The sequence below is a fragment of the Ctenopharyngodon idella genome, chromosome 5, assembly GCF_019924925.1.
Source record: "Ctenopharyngodon idella isolate HZGC_01 chromosome 5, HZGC01, whole genome shotgun sequence".
Classification (NCBI taxonomy): domain Eukaryota; kingdom Metazoa; phylum Chordata; class Actinopteri; order Cypriniformes; family Xenocyprididae; genus Ctenopharyngodon; species Ctenopharyngodon idella.
Genome location: NC_067224.1, coordinates 2,925,817 through 2,931,816, shown reverse-complemented (window position 1 = coordinate 2,931,816; position 6,000 = coordinate 2,925,817). Strand labels below are relative to the sequence as shown.

At 36.2% G+C, this 6,000-nt stretch overlaps 1 protein-coding gene across 4 annotated transcripts in view; it reads left to right on the top strand.

Annotated features, from left to right (window-relative positions):
* The first annotated feature begins 739 nt into the window (after positions 1-739).
* The window catches only part of LOC127513157 (NLR family CARD domain-containing protein 3-like), a 106,847-nt gene continuing 101,586 nt past the window's right edge, over positions 740-6,000 (top strand). For all 4 annotated transcript variants that reach the window (XR_007930352.1, XM_051894748.1, XM_051894749.1 and 1 more), the window contains exon 1: positions 740-869. The gene's annotated coding sequence lies outside the window, so the exon portion shown is untranslated. The remainder of the gene's footprint in view (positions 870-6,000) is intronic.

Here is a 6,000-nt window from a genome sequence, read left to right as displayed (position 1 = left end):
TTCCGTTATCAGCCCCACAGTGGAAAACGAAACGGAAAAAGCAAAGAGAACGGTTTGGCCCGACGGTGGAAAAGCGTCTAATGAGAAGTATGAAAGATACACCGGTGATGCCAGAGTTGCACTTGTCTTTGATTTCAAAGGTAAAATGCATAGTCAACAAAGCCTTTTTGCCAGATGCATGACAGAAATGAATGCACTTAATTATGTTCTTATATATTTTTAAAAATAGTAGGCTATTTTTATTCATGGTAATATGTGGATGTGGATCATGATAATTATTACCATATTATAATAATGTATTATACCATATGGAACAACTATTTTTTGAATAAGTATTTTTTAACTGCTCTCTGAGGTTGAGTTGAGAATGTTCTCTAGGCTTGTAATCAAAAATAGGACATCTGTACATTTGTTTGTTGCAAATTTACAGTCAATGCAATTGAGATGTTTACATTTGCTTGTTGGGGTAATATTGCTTATCAACTGAAAACAAAGGTTTCCCGTTTGTATTAGCATAATTGCACAAGATTTATTCATAAATTCTTTTAAAAACAAATTACATATTCAATTAATTGCTCTGAATATAACGTCACGTGTTGTCATCTCAAGATTCCAGTAAATACGAGGTGGCGTGAACGCAGCATAAATACATGTTGTTGCTGATTGGGCTAACATTTTTGACACACCCACCAAACAAGAGAAAGCGTATCTCAAACCCCGTTGCACACCGTTTCCAGGAAACATGTCGTAGCAAAAAACCGTAGCAAAACCTCTGGCAAAACGTTGCGCACCTGTTTGAGCTTGAACGTGCCCCAGATCTGTTTCAACAAGCGATCAGAAATCGACATGTTTCAAAGATTTGCTAAAAAGTAAGTAAGTTTTAATACTTTCACTATTACAGTTATTTGGGCATTTCATATTCCATTTTTATATATTTCATATGATTTTGAAATTAGACTGTCACTTTCACTTTCATACTGTTCCTGTAGCAGGCAGAAATTACTCAAACAAACCGTTTAAAGACCATGTCTGTTCAAACAAAGTTTATTAAAATGAATAATAATTTTCCCTGAAAGTTTTTTTTTTAACCATTCTTTCATTCAGGCTGTCTTGGTCATTTCATATCACTTTGCACAACATTGCGCGAAAAAAAAAAAAAAAAGTAATGAGAAACCGAAAGTAATTTCAAATCAGACCTTTTCAGACCAGACAAACTCCAAACACAATTATATTCATTAATGTAATTTGGTTTATGTTAAAAAAAAAAAAAAATAAAACAAAAACAAATTCGAATATTTCAGTCCGCATAGCATATAGTCTGCCGTTACTCAAATTGTGGTAGCATGTGGTAAATTTTGAACACTAATGATCAAATTTACAATAAGGTAATGAAAAGTTAAGTAAATATGAGTGTAAATTGTTTTAAAATAATGTTTTGCTATCCAGGATCAGGTAATCCATCTTACTTTTGTGCTGGTTTTTCAAAGCAAAATTGGATTGGGTCACCCTGATCCAGATACACACCTTTTCAGATTACCAAATCTGGATTACTAGTGCTCTACAGAGCCCCTAAAGGGACATGGTGATGGAAATAATATGAGATGGGGGAATTTAAAAGGAAAAAAGGATTCTGAACCAGACTAGATCACAAAATCCAATCTTGGTTTTGATCTGGATAAAATCAGGTTGTGTTGTTCAAAACATTTTAGTAAGATTGGGATACCTTCCCAGATAGCATGTAATCATTGAAACAATGTTGAGTCAGTGTTGATGTGTCAACACTAATTGCATTGAATTAACATTTCAAAGTGATATTTTTTCAACATCCCTTTTGCACCCTCAGTTAATGTTGAAACAATGTTGAGATTTCAAAAAAAAAAAAAAAAAAAAAAAAAAAAATTATAGTATCATTGAATCAACATTATGAGGTGATGTTGGTTCAATATCACGTTTGCACCCACATTTAATGTTGAAACAATGAACACTGCAATGTCAATCTCAACCAAAATGATGGTTTGGATCAAAACTCAACATTACATCAATGTCACCACGCTATCTGGGTTTGATCCTTTGATTTGTTCCTTTGATTTCAGGAACAAGAATGTAAAAAAACTTTAAAACTGGTCAAAAAAAACAAAAAAAACAACAACAACAACAACATTTTTATCATATAATACAGTGTGTGCAGAATTATTAGGCAAGTTGATTTTTTTTTACCATATTTTTTTCCAGGCACATCTTACCAATTCCAAACCAGGGAGTTCATTTTTAGTCCATCTCTGAAAAACAGACTTTAAGGTAGGAGATGGACTAAAAATGAACTCCCAAAACTTACTGCCAGATTCTGGAGGATAAATTCTTCAAACAGTGTTACAAGAGGATGTGGTGCTGTTCCTTCAAAAGTCACTCTCAATCTGTCTGTCTATAAAACCTATATACAGGTGCTGGTCATATAATTAGAATATCCTCAAAAAGTTGATTTATTTCACTAATTCCATTCAAAAAGTGAAACTTGTACATTATATTCATTCATTACACACAGACTGATATAATCATCAAAATTAAAAGAAATAAACATTTGAAATATAACTGACAACTAAGGAAAATCCCAAATTAGAATATTACTTAAAACCAATACAAAGAAAGGATTTTTAGAAATCTTGGCCAACTGAAAAGTATGAACATGAAAAGTATGAGCATGTACAGCACTCAATACTTAGTTGGGGCTCCTTTTGCCTGAATTACTGCAGCAATGCGGCGTGGCATGGAGTCGATCAGTCTGTGGCACTGCTCAGGTGTTATAAGAGCCCAGGTTGCTCTGATAGCGGCCTTCAGCTCTTCTGCATTGTTGGGTCTGGCATATTCCTCTTCACAATACCCCATAGATTTTCTATGGGGTTAAGGTCAGGCGAGTTTGCTGGCCAATTAAGAACAGGGATACCATGGTCCTTAAACCAGGTACTGGTAGCTTTGGCACTGTGTGCAGGTGCCAAGTCCTGTTGGAAAATGAAATCTGCATCTCCATAAAGTTGGTCAGCAGCAGGAAGCATGAAGTGCTCTAAAACTTCCTGGTATACGGCTGCGTTGACCTTGGACCTCAGAAAACACAGTGGACCAACACCAGCAGATGACATGGCACCCCAAACCATCACTGACTGTGGAAACTTTACACTGGACCTCAAGCAACGTGGATTGTGTGCCTCTCTTCTCTTCCTCCAGACTCTGGGACCCTGATTTCCAAAGGAAATGCAAAATTTACTCTCATCAGAGAACATAACTTTGGACCACTCAGCAGCAGTCCAGTCCTTTTTGTCTTTAGCCCAGGCGAGACGCTTCTGACGCTGTCTGTTGTTCAAGAGTGGCTTGACACAACAAAACCCATGTCTTGCATACGTCTGTGCGTAGTGGTTCTTGAAGCACTGACTCTAGCTGCAGTCCACTCTTTGTGAATCTCCCCCACATTTTTCAATGGGTTTTGTTTCACAATCATCTCCAGGGTGCGGTTATCCATATTGCTTGTACACTTTTTTCTACCACATCTTTTCCTTCCCTTCGCCTCTCTATTAATGTGCTTGGACACAGAGCTCTGTGAACAGCCAGCCTCTTTTGCAATGACCTTTTGTGTCTTGCCCTCCTTGTGCAAGGTGTCAATGGTCGTCTTTTGGACAACTGTCAAGTCAGCAGTCTTCCCCATGATTGTGTAGCCTACAGAACTAGACTAAGAGACCATTTAAAGGCCTTTGCAGGTGTTTTGAGTTAATTAGCTGATTAGAGTGTGGCACCAGGTGTCTTCAATATTGAACCTTTTCACAATATTATAATTTTCTGAGATACTGAATTTGTGATTTTCCTTAGTTGTCAGTTATAATCATCAAAATTAAAAGAAATAAACATTTGAAATATATCAGTCTGTGTGTAATGAATGAATATAATATACAAGTTTCACTTTTTGAATGGAATTAGTGAAATAAATCAACTTTTTGATGATATTCTAATTATATGACCAGCACCTGTATATAAAAACACAGCATTCATGTATTTTACAACACTTCAGCTTGTGATTCTTATTAAGTTGGGGTCATTTTTAGGATTCTTTCCCTAACCTAAGTCTCTGAGATCCTGACACCTTGCACTTCTGGAGACTCCAGGTAGGTTGCAGTTCTGGAAAATTGTGGCGCTGGAGACTAAAGGGTTCCTGATGGTTTCACACTTAATTCTTCACCTTAAGTATTAATTCTTTTGCAGTCAACATGTCTTTTCTTCTCCACCTGTTTTTGTCTGACACTGCTGACCCAATGAGCATTTCACTGTCTGTTGGTCATGCCTTAACTGCAATTTCTAGTATTGCATTAGTATTGCACTGTTCGCATGAGCATTTAATAATTTTAAATCTCTTTTTTGGCTCATTTTCTTCTGTAAAAGAAAACGTACCTAATAATTATGCACACCTGAATATAAGGCATTTTTCATTTCCTTGTTCATTTTCATTCATGAACAATTATCACTTATAAATGATTAAATACAAAATTAATAGTAATTATTTAGATTGATGTGGTTTGGAATTGGTAAAATGTGCCTGGGAAAAAAATATGATCAGAAAATCAACTTGCCTAATAATTCTGCACGCATTATATACATACACACACATATTTTTTATTTTGCTCTTGATTAGTTTAACTGTTAAAGTAATAAATTAGAAGTAGACATTAGGCTACATATTTAGCCTTTCAGTAACCTACTGTAAAGTAAAAAGAGATTTTTGTGCCATAAAATAATCCCCAAACAGCTGTAAATATCAAAGAAAATGATCACTGATTGTAAATTACATTGGCACAATCATAAGAGATGAACCAGTCAAAAGTTCTTTGCGAGCAAATATAAAGTTTCTCAGCTGAACGCAACGCTGAAATTTTCTGAGAGAACATATTGATTTTTTTTCTCCATCTTTCTATCACCATGTCCCTTTAGGGGCTCTGTAGAGCACTAGCAACCCAGATTTGGTAATCTGAAAAAGTGTGTATCTGGATCAGGGTGATCCAATCTAATTTTGCTTTGAAAAACCAGCACAAAAGTATGGATTATGGAGAGATGGATTACCTGGGCCCAGTTTTTCAAAAAATGTACTCTGGGTCAATTTGGAAATCCCATGTTTTGCTATCCAGGATTACCTGATCCATCTTACTTTTATGCCAGTTTTTTAAAGGAACATTGGATTGGATCACTGTGATCCAAATACCAAATTTCAAGATTACCAAATCTTGTTTACCAGAGCCTTAAATTGAACCAACAGTGTAGCCTACTGGCTTAGCAAAGAACAACAGGTAGGCAAAATACTGGTGGCCACAAATAGACATTGTTTGTTTTAACTGTAAGAAACAGAAACACTGTAATAAACAGAAACATTTTACATTCCTTATTTTGTTATAATGTTAAATAACAAAACAAAAACAATACTATCCAATAGTCAAAAATCATTTACAGGACAGATACCAGCTCTTTCCATCTCTGCCTTTAGGAGATGTATCTCCACCTGCACTTTTTTCTGCTGCAGTTGGGTAAGCAAGATTTGTTCTTTATCCAGTTCAATTTGTACTTCTGCTCTTTCGGTTTCCCGTTTCAGAAGCAACTCATAGCTGTCACCATCCTGGTTTGTAGCTGAGGAACGTTTGCGTTTTCTTGTAGGAACGTCTTGGACTGTCTTCATTACATCCACTGGGGATCTTCCTCCTCAATCACTGTAGTTAAGTCCAGGACAAACATTTCCTCTGCAGGAGAATTTTGCTCACTTTCTTCTGAAGTCCTAGTCTTTGTAATTGTGGCCTCTCCATCTGCTTCTATGCCTTCAATGCCATGCAGAGCCTCTGATTTTTCTCCTCCTATGATATCAAAGACCATATCAGTGAAATCACCCCTCTTATATGGCTTGTTACCTGTTTGGGGGTTCTTGACTTCAGTTAGGTCTTTCGTTGCCTTGGCCCTAAGGTTCTTCCATCGCAACAT